Below are 18,264 nucleotides of genomic sequence, written 5' to 3' on the forward strand. Positions count from 1 at the left end.
GTTTTGGAGTGACTTGGTACAGAATAAAAGCTAACTGATACACGTCTTTCTCTATCCTATTGCAGGTCTTTGCATAGACTGTTCCTTATACCTGCGTTGTTCCTGGTCTCCTCTTTACCCAGTTGATGTCTCCCTACTCTTTGGATTTCAGCTTCATTATGAACACTTCCTTGGTTTTACAAGACTAGTTCAATTATCCTGATGGTAGGCCCTTATATAGCAGACTATATACCTTACATGTCTGGATTATAGACCCTTATAGCACCTTGTATATCTCTTTTATAGTGTTTACTACAGTTGTAATCATACTTTTTATTACAAGACCTAGCACAAAATAGGTGTCCAATAAACAGCGATTGAATGGATAAAAGAATAAATAAAACAGGTGTTCCCCCTCTGATAAAAGAGCTGTCTTGTCCAAGGCCTTCACTTGGGAGTGGTTAACGCCTCCAAGGAATCTGAATGAGACCCGCAGCAGCACATGCCCTCACAGACTGTTTCACACAACTTAAAGGAGGCCGAGCTCAGTTTTGTTCCAAGAGTCCACATCCTTCCCCCACAGCCAGCAACTCTAACTCTACAGATCAGCATTGGCTCTCCTATTTCTTTGTCACGATGCCATCACCTGCCTTGCTGCTTGTTACAGTTTCCAAGGCTAATACTCTGAAGGAGAATAACAGCCAACAAACACATGTATAGAATTTGACAGTTTATGAAGCACACTTCCCCTCCTGTTAGTCACACCTCCACAGTGACTCTCCCTGCTGATGCCGAGGCACCTCTTTCTCGCCAGGAAATGGTGGTCAGAGCCCCACTTCGGCAGGACAGGCCTCGCCCCCACCGCTTCTGTGTTTCACGTCTTGATGGCTTAGATCCTAAGGAGTAACTTCCTGCTCTTGTCTCCAGACTCAGGGCCCCTCTCACCCCATGGGTCTGGGATTGTGTCCAGTTATTTCTTTTCATCATGGACTTCCTCTGTTTGTGTGTTCCCACCTGCTCACCCTTGTTCCTCTCCTTGCCAGCAACAAACACTGGCCTCCTAGCCACACTCCCCTGGGATTCTGGGGCACTCACTGGGCCCCACTTCCTATCATCCTAGAGGGTATTGTGCAGGAACAAACCTGCCCTTCCTGAATCATCCTGTTCCCAGGAAAAGCACTTGCTGGGGAAGGATTTCTCCCTGCGGGAATGTCTTTACTTCTGGGGAAGGAAAAGATGTTGGGGAAGCACCTTCACACACCAAAACACACGCTTCTGCCTCCTGAGCATTGCAAAGCAGGTTGGAATCAAGTCCTCATGGGCAAGTAGCCAGGGTTTGGGCTCACCAGGGAGTCGAGTTGCAGTCATCAGCAGGGTGGGCTTTGTGTCTGTGTGTGGTGGAGCCAGGAGACTAATTCCCAAGTTAGAGATCTGGCTGGCCTGAGAGCCTACAGACTTCCTGAGCAGGGGACACATGGGACAATCCCCAAGTGTCACAGAGCTTTGAAGCACTCCCTAGAAACATCTGCCTACCCTGCCTGCCTGTAGTTGCGCCTTCTGCTCCTTGGAGATGCCATCTGCTGATGACTTCTGATTGAATGGGGTCTTATTCATCTTGGGAAACTCTGTGATGTAAAGCGTGATTCTGATTCCAGTTTCATCTCTGCCACTTGCTGTGTGATGTTGGGCACAGCATTTAAGCTTTCTGAGCCTGCTTCAGAGGGCTACTATGAAGACTGAGTAAAGTAATGTGTTTACATGCATAGAATGGTGCTTGGCACACAGTGAGTGCTCAATAAATGCTAGCAATCATCATCATCATTATCATCATCATTTTACCCACAGTGCCTAGCAAGATGCCAGGAATATGATAGCAAGTTAATGAATGTTTGTCGAATGAATGCATTTTTTAGTGAGCTCTCCTGATTTGAATGGCTACCAATGCCCAAAGTTACACCTGAATAAAATGCACAGCAGACAGTGTCACCTCCTTATTAGTCAAGGCCTAGAGCCAATGGCTAACTAGGGAAGAGAAGTGAGGGACAGCCAGAAATGCCCACAGAATGACCACTAAGCGTAGGGATAAGCTGGCCCACCCACAGGAAGATTCCTGCAGGTTCCAGGCACTGTTGGATCAGTAACCCTCAGGGAGAAGTTGGCTGAGTTAACTTGCCATTTTCTGACCACATTCCCAAGATCATCTAGCTTCCTGGAAAAATGGCCTCCTGGGGTAGCCCAAGCCAGCTGCCAGCTACCACCACTAAGTCGAATGAACTTGGCCTTTCTGCCCCTTTGAGGCATCTGTATTTGTGGTGCTCCTTTTCCATCCACAAAGGACTGTTTTTAGCATTGGGAATTCAGAATGTTTTCCTCCTAAGGCCCAGGGAGCCCACTGTCTAAGGTATGCAGTGATGGAGATTCTAGAACTGTCTTAAGCTTGGATCTTCCAGCTTCCTCGACTGGGTCTGGGAACAGCCAGCCAACCACACCGAAAGTCTGTGGACATCCTCCTCGGGCAAACCCTAGCAGCTGGGCTGTGGGCAACAATGCCTTTATCCTGCATTGCTTCCTGCCTTCTTCCTTCCTTATAACACCTCAGCCTTCAGCAATGTCACGCTGGCTTTGGGCTGGCTTTGAGATGCTGGGTGTGGCTTTGGGAACAGGAACATTTGCACTAAGGGTTGCAGGAGGCATTTAGAGCTATGCAGAAAAAGTGGAAAATTAGTGATTCAGGTGAGAGGAGACTCAAATTGAGATCTTGTTTCACTGCATCTTGCTGCACCAAGCAGTAATCTTCCTAGAGCCTCAACGTCCCAGCTAAAGCTAGGGGACAATGATTGAAAAGAAAGTGTCTTCTGTAGCCATTGGATATAGAGGACTACTCATGTCCATCCAGTAAAGTTTAACATATTGACTGAATATCTGTCTCTCCTGTCTTAAAAAATCTGTTTATTCCTTTGATTACTGAGAAAATGTGTTAAAGATTTCATACCATGACTGTGGATTTATCTATTTCTCCATGTAGCCTTGCCATGTTTTGCTGTATCATGTTGAGGCTGTAATTTTAGGTGCATGCAAATCTACAGTTATTGTATATTTCTTGTGAACTGAACCTTTTATCATTATAGAGTGTTCCTGCTGACCATAGTATGTGTTTGCCTCAAAATCTACTTTGTCTAATGTCAGTATAGCAACACCAGCCTCCTTTGGTTTCTTATTCGTGTGGTTTCTTATTCTTTCAGTTTACACATGTCTTGCAATTACTAATGTATTTGCACTTATATCTGCCATCTGATTTTTGCCTCCTACTTTTCTCATCCATTGTATGCTTTTTCATCTCTCATTTTCATTCAGTATTTCTTATTATATTTTCTTCCCTCCACTAATTAGAATATTATATATCTGTTTCTATTCCTTTAGTAGGCAACCTTAGAAACTGCAGATTCCTTTCTCAGTTTATCCGCGTGTAAAGTTAATCAATATCTTTATCCTTTTATTGGGAAACACACTTAATACCTTAAAACACTTTAATTACATTCCCTTTTTTTTTTTTTTTTTTTTTTTTGAGATGGAGTCTCGCTCTGTTGCCCAGGCTGGAGTGTAGTGGCACAATCTCAGCACACTGCAACCTCCGCCTCCCGGGTTCAAGCTATTCTCCTGTCTCAGCCTCCCAAGTAGCTGGCACTACAGGCGCCCGCCACTACACCCGGCTAATTTTTTGCATGTTTAGTACAGATGGGGTTTCACTGTGTTAGCCAGGATGGTCTTGATCTCCTGACCTCGTGAGTGGGTCGTGAGCCGCCGGCCTTGGCCTCCCAAAGTGCTGGGATTACAGGCGTGAGCCACCACGCCCGGCCACTGTTCCTTCTTTTAAACTTCTATGTTGTTGTGATGCATTTTGATATTTTAAAGAGACGAGGTTTTGGTATATTGCCCAGGCTGATCTTGAACTCCTAGCCTCAAGCAGTCCTCCTGCCTCAGCTTCCTAAGTAGCTGGGATTATAGGCACAAGCCATTGTGACCAGCTGTGATGAATTTTTAAAACAAATGAATTATATGTGGTCTTTTATTTTTTATTTTTTCCAAAATAATCAATTTTGGGGGGACATCATCTGCACACAGTAAAATTAATTAATTTAAAGTATACTGTTTGATGAGTTTTTCACAAATGTATAGTTATGTAATCACTGCCACACTAAAAAGATAAAATATCTCTATCAAGCCAAATAATTCCCTTGTGCCCTTTCCTTTCCCCATCCCCAGCCCTTGTCAACCATTGAACTGCTTTCTGTCACTTTAGTTTTACCTTTTCTGAAATTCTGTATAAATGCAATCATACACTATGTAGTCTTTTGTGTCTGGCTTCTTTCACTTAGGATGGCTCTTGAGATTCATGGTGTTGCATGTTTCAGTGATCTGTTTCTTTTTATTGCTGAGTGCTCTTCATTCCTTTGTGTGGATCCAAATTTCCACCTGGTATCACTTTCCTTCTGCCTGAAGAACTTTATTTAACATTTCTTGGAGTGTGGGGTGGCTGATAATAAAGTCTCCCAGGTTTTGTCTGAAAATCTTTGTATTTGCCTTCAATTTTAAGAAGATATGTTCCCTGGATTTAGAATTTCAAGTTGATAGTTTTTCTTTCAGTGCTTTAAAGATTTGTGCTTCAGTGTCTTCTGACTTGTATTTTTTTGATGAGGTATCTATCATAATTCTCATCTTTTTTTAAATCTACACATTATATACCTTTTCACTGGCTGCTCCTGAGATTTTCTCTGCAGCTGGGCGCAGTGGCTCACACCTGTAATCCCAGCACTTTGAGAGGCCAAGGCGGGCAGATCACCTGAGGTTGGGAGTTTGAGACCAGCCTGACCAACACGGAGAAACCCCGTCTCTACTAAAAAATACAAAAATTAGACGGGCATGGTGGGGCATGCCTGTAATCCCAGCTACTCGGGAGGCTGAGGCAGGAGAATGGCTTGAACCAGGGAGGAGGAGGTTGAGGTGAGCTGAGATCGTGCCATTGCACTCCAGCCTGGGCAATAAGAGCGAAACTGCATCTCAAAAAAAAAAAAAAAGATATTTTCTGTATCACTAATTTTCAGCAGTTTTAATTATCATGTGCCTTGGTGTGTTTATCCTGTTTGGGGTTTGTTGAGCTTTCTGTATTTGTGAGTTTATAATTTTCTTCAACTGTAGAAAAGTTGTCTGGTCACGGTGGCTCTTGCCTATCATCTTAGCACTTTGGGAGGCTGAGATGGGCGGATCACTTGAGGTTAAGAGTTCAAGACCAGCCTGGCCCACACGGTGAAACCCCATCTCTACTAAAAATATACACACACAAAAAAAGTCGGGCATGGTGGCATGCACCTGTAGTTCCAGCTACTCATGAGATTGAGATGGGATAATCGCTTGAACCTGGGAGGTGGAGTTTGCAGTGAGCTGGGATAGTGCTACTGCACTACAGAGCGAGACTCTGTCTCAGAAAAAAAAAAAACAAAACAAAACAATAAAATAAAATAAAAAATAATTTAGAAAAGTTTTAGCCATTTTTTCTTCAAATATTTTTTTCTGTCCCCACCCCCATCCCCCGGCTGAGACTCTAATTACCTATGTTAGGCACCCTGACATTGTTCCACAGGAGACTGAGGCTCTGTTCGTTTTTTCCATTCTTTTTCCTCTTTGTGCTAAATTTGGATAGTGTCTAATGATTTGTTTTTAAGTTGACTGATCTTTTCTTATGTAATGTCTAATCTGTTGTTAATCCCACTCAGTGTACTTTTCATTTTAGTTTGTATTTTTCATCTCTATATGGTCTTTGGGTCTTTTTGTGTTTTATGTCTTCCATTTTATCCTCATTGTGTTCATGTTCTCTTTTACATCTTTGAGTATTTATAATGTTTTGAAGTCTTTGATGACTAATTCTATCAGCTCTGTCATTTCTGGTTTTTATTAATTAGTTTTTTTCCTCCTGGTTATGAGTCATATATAACTACTTTTTTTCTCCATGCCTGGTAATTTTTGATTGGATGCTAGATGTATCAGTTAAGGGATAGGCAAAGAAAGAAACCACATTAGTAATTTGAATAGGGACAATTTAATATAAAGAACTATTAGCTAGAAAATGCGATTAATTACTATGAAAAAGGTAAAAGTACTCTAAGGAATATAGGAATAACAAATGTAGGAAGCCCTACTTTCTGCAAGGCTGAGGGGAGAGAATATCAAGAAGGAATTAAAAACTTGGAAGAGGCATCCCTCCTCATATCCCCTCCTCTAGGGCTTAGATTCAGACCTTGTTGGAGATGGCGTGGCTGCCATGAGAACCCTCAGCCTGCCATTGGAAAAGAAACTTGCCAGAAGATATAGGCCAAAGCTTTTCATATCAGCAGTTCACTGGATGGCTGAAAAATTCACTGGAGGGTGCAGGTGGGCCATAGCTAGTCTGTAGAACCTGCTTGTCAAGAGGCCAATAAACTGGGGTGCCAGTGGGCCAGTGCTGGTCTTCCAAAAGTGGTTTTAAAGGGGATAAAGGGGAGGCTTTATCATCAGCTCCTCCACACTCTGGTTGGGTTTCTGGAGAACTTGTTAGAGAATGAGTGTCATTAGGTCTCCTAAACACCACTCATAGCTGTGGAGATAAAACACACCAGAATATGGGAAGAGAAGATTCTTCCTGGGCAATAGCCATCAGCGACACCTTTCCCAACCCATGCACCCTTTAAAGATAAAATCTAACGTAGTACCAAGTGGCAAAGGAGATATGTTTACAGAGTCCAGCCCCAGTATCACAAAGCTTGCATTTAGAGCTAAGAGACAGTAAAGTGACATATGGATATTATGCTTTCTCTGTTGTTGAATGCTGGATTTTGTTATTTTTTTTAAATAGAGTGTGACTTCGTTCTATCACAGAGTTAAGTTACGTGGGATTCTTCAGATCCATTCAAAGATTAATCTTAAGATTTGTTGTGATGGGTCAAAAGAAGAGCTAATTTACTGCTACTATTAAATTGTGAACCTTCTAAGAACTCTATTTAATGTCCTGTGTATTATGAGGTGTTGCCATTCTGGATGGTGGGAACATAAGCTATTCTCCTCTCTCTGTGGGCTCCTAAAATTGTTTAGCCTATTGCTTTCCAGTGATTCTTTCTGACCTTGTGGAATTTTACCCCATGCATATATCGACCTATATTCATCTAAAGACTCAACGGGACCCCTCTGAAGCTCTCTGTATATCTCTCTGTGCATCCCCCTCTTCTCTGATAATTTGCCTCACAAATTTTAGTCGTGTTGTTTTCCCTAAACTTTGGTATTGTCTATTCAACTCAATGAGACCACTGGGCTCTGTTTGAATTGCCCCTCCCTGAAATGCAGTTTGAAAAGTTAGCCAGGACATTCATAAGGCTCATACCATTTGTTTCTCTTCCTTCAGAGATCACAGTCCTAGCTTTCTGTTGTCGAGTGTCTGCAAACTTTTTCTTTTTTTTTGAGAAAGGGTCTCACTCTGTCACCCAGGCTGGAAAGCAGTGGTATGAACATGGCTCACTGCAGCCTCAACCTCCTGGGCTCAAACAATCTTCCTACTTCAGCCTCCTGAGTAGCTGGGACTACAGGCACTCATGCCTGGCTAATTTTTTGTAGAGATGGGATTTTGCCATGTTGTCCAGGCTGGTCTCAAACTCCTGGGCTCAAGCAATCTGCCTGCCTTGGTATATTAGTCTGTTTTCATGCTACTATGAAGAAATATCCAAGACTGTGTAATAAAGGAAAGAGATTCACAGTTCCACATTGCTGGGGAGACCTCAGGAAACTTACAATCATGGCAGAAGACAAAGGAGAAGCAGGCACCTTCTTAACAGGGTGGAAAGATGGAGTGGGTGCAGGCAGGGGAAATGCCAGATGCTTATAAAACCATCCAATCTCATGAGACTCACTCATTATCATGAGAACAGCATGGGGGAAACCACCCTCATGATCCAATTACCTCTACCTGGTCCCACCCTTGACACTTGGGGATTACAATTCAAGATGAGATTTTGGGTAGGAACACAACCAAATCATATCATTCCACACTTGGCCCCTCCCAAATCTTATGTCCTCGCATTTCAAAATGCAATCATGCCTTTCCAATAGTCCCCCAAAGTCTTCACTAATTCCAGCGTTAACCCAAAAGTTCAAGTCCAAAGTCTCATCTGAGACAAGGCAAGTCCCTTCCACCTATAAGCCTGTAAAATTAAAAGCAAGTTATTGCTTCCTAGATACAAAGAGGGTACAGGCATTGGGTAAATACATCCATTCCAAATGGGAGAAATTGGCCAAAACAAAGGGGCTACAGGTCCCATGCAAGTCTGAAATCCAGTAGGGTAGTTAATAAACCTTAAAGTTACAAAATGACCTCCTTTGACTCCATGTCTGACATCCAGATCACTCTGCTGCAAAAGGTGGGCTCCCATGGCCTTGGGCAGCTCTACTCCTCTGACTTTGCAGGGTACAGCCCCCTCCTGGCTGGTTTCATGGGCTGGCATTGAGTATCTGTGGCTTTTCCAGGCACACAGTGCAAGCTGTTGGTGGATCTACCTTTCTGGGGTCTGGAGGACAGTGGTCCACTTCTCATGGCTCCAGTAGGCAATGCCCCAGTGGAGACTCTGCGGGGGCTCCAACCCCACTTCCCTTCCATGCTGCCCTAGCACAGGTTCTCCATGAGGTCTCCGTCCCTGCAGCAAACCTCTGTCTGGACATCCAGGAGTTTCCATACATCCTCTGACATCTAGGCAGAGGTTCCCAAACCTCAGTTCTTGACTTCTGTGCACCCACAGGCTCAATACCACTTGGAAGTCACCAAGGCTTGGTGCTTGCATCCTCTGAAGCAATGGCCTGAGCTGTACTTTGGCTCCTTTTAGTTATAGCTGGAGCTGAAGCAGCTGTGACACAGGGCACCATGTCCTGAAACTGCACAGAGAAGGGGGGCCCTTGGCCCGGACCACAAAACCATTTTCCATCCTAGGCCTCCTGGACTATGATGGGAGGGGCTGCTGACAATGTCTCTGACATGCTCTGGGGACATTTTCCCCATTGCCTTGGTGATTAACATTCAGCTCCTCATTACTTATGCAAATTTCTGCAGTCGGCATGAATTTCTTCCCAGAAAAAGTTTTTTTTTTTTCTTTTGCATTGTCAGGCTGCAAATTTTTCAAAGTTTTATGCACAGTTTCCTCTTGGACACATTACTGCTTATAAATTTCTTCTGCCAGATACTCTAAATCATCTGTCTCAAGTTAAAAGTTCCACAGATCTCTAGGGTAGGGGCAAAATGCCACCAGTCTCTTTGCTAAGGCATAGGAAGAGTCACCTTTGCTCCATTGGCAAACAAGTTCCTCATCTCCATCTGAGACCACTTCAGCTTGGACTTTATTGTCCACATCACTATCAGCATTTTGGTTAAAACCATTCAACAAGTCTCAGGAAGTTCCAAATTTCTTCCTGTCTTCTTCTGAGTCCTCCAAACTCTCCAACCTCTGCCTGTTGCCCAGTTCCAAAGTTGCTTCCACATTTTCAGGTATCTTTACAGCAGTGCCCCACTGCCTTTGTACCAATTTATTGTATTAGTCTGTTTTCACACTGCTATGAAGAAATACCCGAGACTGGGTAATTTATAAAGGAAAGAGGTTTAATTGACTCACAGTTCCACATTGCTGGGGAGGCCTCAGGAAACTTACAATCATGGTGGAAGGCAAAGGAGAAGAAGGCACCTTCTTCACAGGGCAGCAGGACAGAATGAGTGCAAGCAGGGGAAATGCCAGATGCTTATACAACCATCAGATCTCGTGAGACTCACTCACTATCACAAGAACAGCATAGGGGAACCACACCCATGATCCACTTACCTCCACCTGGTCCCACTCTTGACACACGGGTATTAAGGGGATTACAATTCAAAATGAAATTTTGAGTGAGGACATGGCCAAACCAAATCACTTGGCCTCCCAAAGTGCTAGGATTACAGGCATGAGCCACCACACCTAGCCAACATTTCTTTCTTAATTTTTTTGTTTTGAATTATTTACTGTGGTAGAGCAAATCCTGTAGCAGTTTAAAGCTTTGAGAGCAAAAGCGTAAGTCCCTTTTCATGCCTTTTAATTCTATATTTAAAAAGATATTACTTTTCATATAATATATATACTTTTGATATATTACTTTTTAAATAATTTAATGCAGTTAATGTTTGATTAGATTTAGCCATATACCACTTTATTCTTCCACCTCAGACTTTGTTTCTGGGATTTCTTTTTATTTTATTTATTTTTCTACCCTGGAGTATAACTTTCAGTGAGATTTCATAGTGGTAAACTTCCAATTTTTGGATATCTGAAAATGCCTTTTTCTTACCTTTGTTCTTTCAATATATCTTCTCTGTGTGTAGAATTTGGGGGTGATATTTATTTTTTCAGTATTTTGAAAATACAGTTCTATTTTCTTCATGGTTTCCATGACTGCTGATGAGAATAAGCCATTATTCTAGTAGTTTTCCTAAAATAATATTTTCTCTTTGGTTGGTTTAAAAATCTTGTTATTGACATTGGAATTTGCAGTTTTACCATGATGGGACTAAGTATAAATTTTTTATGTAACGTTTGTATTCACTGGCGTTTTGAATCTGTGGGTCAATGTCTTTTGTTAGTTCTGAAGTTCTCAGCTATTAGTTTTTAAAATATTGCCTCTGCTTCATTCTCTTGCACTTTTTTTCTGGAATTCTAATTAGACATGTATTAGACTGTCATACTTTATCCTTCATTAAAGAAAGCTCTTAATTTTTCTTTTTCTTTGCCTTTTTCTGCTCAATTCTAGATAATTTCCTTGTAATTATCTTTCAGGTTACCAGTTCTCTCTTTAGCTGTATCTAGTCTGTAGTTAAGTATGCCTATCCAGTATTTAATTTTAGTTATGACGTTTTTCATTCTTAGAAGTTATCTTTTTTTCTTTTTTTATTACACTTTAAGTTCTAGGGTACATGTGCACAATGTGCAGGTTTGTTACATATGTGTACATGTACCATGTTGGTTTGCTGCACCCATTAATTCATCATTTACATTAGGTATTTCTCCTAATGCTATCCCTCCCCCATTCCCCCCCCCCCCCACGACAAGCCCCGGTATGTGATGTTCCCTGCCCTGTGTCCAAATGTTCTCACTGACCAATTCCCACCTATGAGTGAGAACATGCGGTATTTGGTTTTCTGTCCTTGTGATAGTTTGCTCAGAATGGTGGTTTCCAGCTTCATCCACGCCCCTACAAATGACATGAACTCATCCTTTTTTATGGCTGCATAGTATTCCATGGTGTACATGTGCCACATTTTCTTAATCCAGTCTATCATTGATGGACATTTGGGTTGGTTCCAAGTCTTTGCTATTGCGAATAGTGCCACAATAAACATACATGTGCATGTGTCTTTATAGCAGCATGATTTATAATCCTTTGGGTATATACCCATTAATGGGATCTCTGGGTCAAATGGTATTTCTAGTTCTAGATCCTTGAGGAATCACCACACTGTCTTCCACAATGGTTGAACTAGTTTACAGCCCCACCAATAGTGTAAAAGCATTCCTGTTTCTCCACATCCTCTCCAGCACCTGTTGTTTCCTGACTTTTTAATGATCGCCATTCTAACTAGTGTGAGATGGTATCTCATTGTGGTTTTGATTTGCATTTCTCTTATGACCAGTGATGATGAGCATTTTTTTGTGTATCTGTTGGCTGCAAAAATGTTTTCTTTTGAAAAGTGTCTGTTCATATCCTTTGCCCACTTTTTGATAGGGTTGTTTGATTTTTTCTTGTAAATTTGTTTAAGTTATTTGTAGATTCTGGATATTAGCCCTTTGTCAGATGGGTAGATTGCAGAAATTTTCTCCCATTCTGTAGGCTGCCTGTTCACTCTGATGGCAGTTTCCTTTGCCATGCAGAAGCTCTTTAGTTTAATTAGATCCCATTTGTCTATTTTGGCTTTTGTTGCCATTGCTTTTGGTGTTTTATTCACGAAGTCCTTGCCCAAGCCTATGTCCTGAATGGTATTGCTTAGGTTTTCTTCTAGGGTTATTATGGTTTTAGGTCTAACATTTAAGTCTTTAATCCATCTTGAATTAATTCTTGTATAAGGTGTAAGGAAGGGATCCAGTTTCAGCTTTCTACATATGGTTAGCCAGTTTTTCCAGCACCATTTATTAAATAGGGAATCCTTTCCCCATTTCTTGTTTTTGTCAGTTTTGTCAAAGATCCAAATAGTTGTAGATGTGTGGTTTTATTTCTGAGGCCTCTGTTCTGTTCCATTGGTCTATATCTCTGTTTTGGTACCAGTATCATGCTGTTTTGGTTACTGTAGCCTTTTAGTATTGTTTGAAGTCAGGTAGCGTGATGCCTCCAGCTTTGTTCTTTTGGCTTAGGATTGTCTTGGCAATGCAGGCTCTTTTTTGGTTCCATATTAACTTTAAAAGTAGTTTTTTCCAATTCTGTGAAGAAAGTCACTGGTAGCTTGATGGCATGGCATTGAATCTATAAATTACCTTGGGCAGTATGGCCATTTTCACAATATTGATTCTTCCTATCCATGAGCATGGAATGTTCTTCCATTTGTTTGTGTCCTCTTTTATTTCACTGAGCAGTGGTTTGTAGTTCTCCTTGAAGAGGTCCTTCCCATCCCTTGTAAGTTGGATTCCTAGGTATTTTACTCTGTAGCAATTGTGAATGGGAGTTCACTCATGATTTGGCTCTCTGTTTGTCTGTTATCAGTGTATAGGAATGTTTGTGATTTTTGCACATTGGTTTTGTATCCTGAGACTTTGCTGAAGTTGCTTATCAGCTTCAGGAGATTTTGGGCTGAGATGATGGGGTTTTCTAAATATACAGTCATGTCATCTGCAAACAGGGACAATTTGACTTCCTCTTTTTCTAATTGAATGCCCTTTATTTCTTTCTCTTGCCTGATTGTCCTGGCCAGGATTTCCAACACTATGTTGAATAGGAGTGGTGAGAGAGGGCATCCCCGTCTTGTGCCACTTCTCAAAGGGAAAGGTTCCAGTTTTTGCCCATTCAGTATGATATTGGCTGTGGGTTTGTCATAAATAGCTCTTATTATTTTGAGATGCCTCCCATCAATACCTAGTTTATTGAGAGTTTTTAGCGTGAAGGGCTGTAGAATTTTGTCAAAGGACTTTTCTGCATCTATTGAGATAATCATGTGGTTTTTGTCTTTGGTTCTGTTTATGTGATGGATTATGTTTATTGATTTGGGTATGTTGAACCAGCCTTGGATCCCAGGGATGAACCCAACATGACCTTGGTGGATAAACTTTTTGATGTGCTGCTGGATTTGGTTTGCCAGTGTTTTATTGAGGATTTTTGCATCAATGTTCATCAGGGATATTGGTCTAAAATTCTCTTTTTTTGTTGTGTCTCTGCCAGGCTTTGGTATCAGGATGATGCTGGCCTCAGAAAATGAGTTAGGGAGGATTCCCTCTTTTTCTGTTGATTGGAATAGTTTCCGAAGGAATGATACCAGCTCCTCTTTGAACCTCTGGTAGTATTCGGCTGTGAATCCGTCTGGTCCTGGACTTTTTTTGGGTGGTAGGCTATTAATTATTGCCTCAATTTCAGAGCCTGTTATTGGTCTATCCAGGGATTCAACGTCTTCCTGCTTTAGTCTTGGGAGGGTGTATGTGTCCAGGAATTTATCCATTTCTTCTAGATTTTCTAGTTTATTTGCATAGAGGTGTTTGTAGTATTCTCTGATGGTAGTTTGTATTTCTGTGGGATCAGTGATGATATCCCCTTTATCATTTTTTATTGCGCCTATTTGATTCTTCTCTCTTTTCTTCTTTATTAGTCTTGCTAGCAATCTATTTTGTTGATCTTTTCAAAAAACCAGCTCCTGGATTCATTGATTTTTTGAAGACTTTTTTGTGTCTTTATCTCCTTCAGTTTTGCTCTAATCTTCGATATTTCTTGCCTTCTGCTGGCTTTTGAATTTGTTTGCTCTTGCTTCTCTAGTTCTTTTAATTGTGATGTTAGGGTGTCAATTTTAGATCTTTCCTGCTTTCTCTTGTGTGCATTTAGTGTTATAAATTTCCCTCTACACACTGCTTTAAATGTGTCCCAGAGATTCTGTACATTGTGTCTTTGTTCTCATTGGTTTCAAAGAACATCTTTATTTCTGCCTTAATTTCGTTATTTGCCCAGTAGTCATTCAGGAGCAGGTTGTTCAGTTTCCATGTAGTTGTGTGGTTTTGAGTCAGTTTCTTTTTTTTTTTTTTTTTTTTTTTTTTTTTTTTTTTAAAGGACAGACATTTATTTCTCACAGGTGTGGAGGCCAGGAAGTTTGAGATCAGAGTGCCAGCATGGTAGGTTTCTGGGGAGGGCTGTCCTCTTAGCTTGCAGAAGGCTGACTTCTCCCTGTGTGATCTCTCGCTTTCTCTTTGTCTTCTTTTTTTTTTTTTTTTTATTATTATTATTATTATTATTATTATACTTTAGGCTCTATGGTACATGTGCGCAACGTGCAGGTAAGTTACATATGTATACATGTGCCATGCTGGTGCGCTGCACCCACCAACTCGTCATCTAGCATTAGGTATATCTCCCAATGCTATCCCTCCCCCCTCCCCCCACCCCACAACAGTCCCCGAAGTGTGATGTTCCCCTTCCTGTGTCCATGTGTTCTCATTGTTCAATTCCCACCTATGAGTGAGAATATGCGGTGTTTGGTTTTTTGTTCTTGCGATAGTTTACTGAGAATGATGATTTCCAATTTCATCCATGTCCCTACAAAGGACGTGAACTCATCATTTTTTATGGCTGCATAGTATTCCATGGTGTATATGTGCCACATTTTCTTAATCCAGTCTATCATTGTTGGACATTTGGGTTGGTTCCAAGTCTTTGCTATTGTGAATAATGCCGCAATAAACATACGTGTGCATGTGTCTTTATAGCAGCATGATTTATAGTCCTTTGGGTATATACCCAGTAATGAGATGGCTGGGTCAAATGGAATTTCTAGTTCTAGATCCCTGAGGAATCGCCACACTGACTTCCACAAGGGTTGAACTAGTTTACAGTCCCACCAACAGTGTAAAAGTGTTCCTATTTTTCCACATCCTCTCCAGCACCTGTTGTTTCCTGACTTTTTAATGATTGCCATTCTAACTGGTGTGAGATGGTATCTCATTGTGGTTTTGATTTGCATTTCTCTGATGGCCAGTGATGGTAAGCATTTTTTCATGTGTTTTTTGGCTGCATAAATGTCTTCTTTTGAGAAGTGTCTGTTCATGTCCTTTGCCCACTTTTTGATGGGGTTGTTTGTTTTTTTCTTGTAAATTTGTTGGAGTTCATTGTAGATTCTTGATACTAGCCCTTTGTCAGATGAGTAGGTTGCGAAAATTTTCTCCCATTTTGTAGGTTGCCTGTTCACTCTGATGGTAGTTTCCTTTGCTGTGCAGAAGCTCTTTAGTTTAATTAGATCCCATTTGTCAATTTTGGCTTTTGTTGCCATTGCTTTTGGAGTTTTAGACATGAAGTCCTTGCCCATGCCTATGTCCTGAATGGTATTGCCTAGGTTTTCTTCTAGGGTTTTTATGGTTTTAGGTCTAACATTTAAGTCTTTAATCCATCTTGAATTAATTTTTGTATAAGGTGTAAGGAAGGGATCCAGTTTCAGCTTTCTACATATGGCTAGCCAGTTTTCCCAGCACCATTTATTAAATAGGGAATCCTTTCCCCATTGCTTGTTTTTGTCAGGTTTGTCAAAGATCAGATAGTTGTAGATATGTGGCGTTATTTCTGAGGGCTCTGTTCTGTTCCATTGATCTATATCTCTGTTTTGGTACCAGTACCATGCTGTTTTGGTTACTGTAGCCTTGTAGTATAGTTTGAAGTCAGGTAGCGTGATGCCTCCAGCTTTGTTCTTTTGGCTTAGGATTGACTTGGCGATGCGGGCTCTTTTTTGGTTCCATATGAACTTTAAAGTAGTTTTTTCCAATTCTGTGAAGAAAGTCATTGGTAACTTGATGGGGATGGCATTGAATCTGTAAATTACCTTGGGAAGGATGGCCATTTTCATGATATTGATTCTTCCTACCCATGAGCATGGAATGTTCTTCCATTTGTTTGTATCCTCTTTTATTTCCTTGAGCAGTGGTTTGTAGTTCTCCTTGAAGAGGTCCTTCACCTCCCTTGTAAGTTGGATTCCTAGGTATTTTATTCTCTTTGAAGCAATTGTGAATGGGAGTTCACTCATGATTTGGCTCTCTGTTTGTCTGTTATTGATGTATAAGAATGCTTGTGATTTTTGTACATTGATTTTGTATCCTGAGACTTTGCTGAAGTTGCTTATCAGCTTAAGGAGATTTTGGGCTGAGACAATGGGGTTTTCTAGATATACTATCATGTCATCTGCAAACAGGGACAATTTGACTTCCTCTTTTCCTAATTCAATACCCTTGATTTCCTTCTCTTGCCTAATTGCCCTGGCCAGAACTTCCAACACTATGTTGAATAGAAGTGGTGAGAGAGGGCATCCCTGTCTTGTGCCAGTTTTCAAAGGGAATGCTTCCAGTTTTTGCCCATTCAGTATGATATTGGCTGTGGGTTTGTCATAAATAGCTCTTATTATTTTGAGATACGTCCCATCAATACCTAATTTATTGAGAGTTTTTAGCATGAAGGGTTGTTGAATTTTGTCAAAGGCCTTTTCTGCATCTATTGAGATAATCATGTGGTTTTTGACTTTGGTTCTGTTTATATGCTGGATTACATTTATTGATTTGCGTATATTGAACCAGCCTTGCATCCCAGGGATGAAGCCCACTTGATCATGGTGGATAAGCTTTTTGATGTGCGGCTGGATTCTGTTTGCCAGTATTTTATTGAGGATTTTTGCATCAATGTTCATCAAGGATATTGGTCTAAAATTCTCTTTTTTTGTTGTGTCTCTGCCAGGCTTTGGTATCAGGATGATGCTGGCCTCATAAAATGAGTTAGGGAGGATTCCCTCTTTTTCTATTGATTGGAATAGTTTCAGAAGGAATGGTACCAGCTCCTCCTTGTACCTCTGGTAGAATTCGGCTGTGAACCCATCTGGTCCTGGACTTTTTTTGGTTGGTAAGCTATTGATTATTGCCACAATTTCAGATCCTGTTATGGGTCTATTCAGAGATTCAATTTCTTCCTGGTTTAGTCTTGGGAGGGTGTATGTGTTGAGGAATTTATCCATTTCTTCTAGATTTTCTAGTTTATTTGCGTAGAGGTGTTTGTAATATTCTCTGATGGTAGTTTGTATTTCTGTGGGATCAGTGGTGATATCCCCTTTATCATTTTTTATTGCATCTATTTGATTCTTCTCTCTTTTTTTCTTTATTAATCTTGCTAGTGGTCTATCAATTTTGTTGATCCTCTCAAAAAACCAGCTCCTGGATTCATTGATTTTTTGAAGGGTTTTTTGTGTCTCTATTTCCTTCAGTTCTGCTCTGATTTTAGTTATTTCTTGCCTTCTGCTAGCTTTTGAATGTGTTTGCTCTTGCTTTTCTAGTTCTTTTAATTGTGATGTTAGGGTGTCAATTTTGGATCTTTCCTGCTTTCTCTTGTGGGCATTTAGTGCTATAAATTTCCCTCTACACACTGCTTTGAATGCATCCCAGAGATTCTGGTATGCTGTGTCTCGGTTCTCGTTGGTTTCAAAGAACATCTTTATTTCTGCCTTCATTTCGTTATGTACCCAGTAGTCATTCAGGAGCAGGTTGTTCAGTTTCCACGTAGTTGAGTGGTTTTGAGTGAGATTCTTAATCCTGAGTTCTAGCTTGATTGCACTGTGATCTGAGAGATAGTTTGTTATAATTTCTGTTCTTTTACATTTATTGAGGAGAGCTTTACTTCCAAGTATATGGTCAATTTTGGAATAGGTGTGGTGTGGTGCTGAAAAAAATGTATATTCTGTTGATTTGGGGTGGAGAGTTCTGTAGATGTCTATTAGGTCTGCTTGGTGCAGAGCTGAGTTCAATTCCTGGGTATCCTTGTTGATTTTCTGTCTCGTTGATCTGTCTAATGTTGACAGTGGGGTGTTAAAGTCTCCCATTATTAATGTTTGGGAGTCTAAGTCTCTTTGTAGGTCACTCAGGACTTGCTTTATGAATCTGGGTGCTCCTGTATTGGGTGCATATATATTTAGGATAGTTAGCTCTTCTTGTTGAATTAATCCCTTTACCATTATGTAATGGCCTTCTTTGTCTCTTTTGATCTTTG

This window comes from Pongo pygmaeus, chromosome 9 (genome assembly GCF_028885625.2).
Source record: "Pongo pygmaeus isolate AG05252 chromosome 9, NHGRI_mPonPyg2-v2.0_pri, whole genome shotgun sequence".
NCBI lineage: Eukaryota > Metazoa > Chordata > Mammalia > Primates > Hominidae > Pongo > Pongo pygmaeus.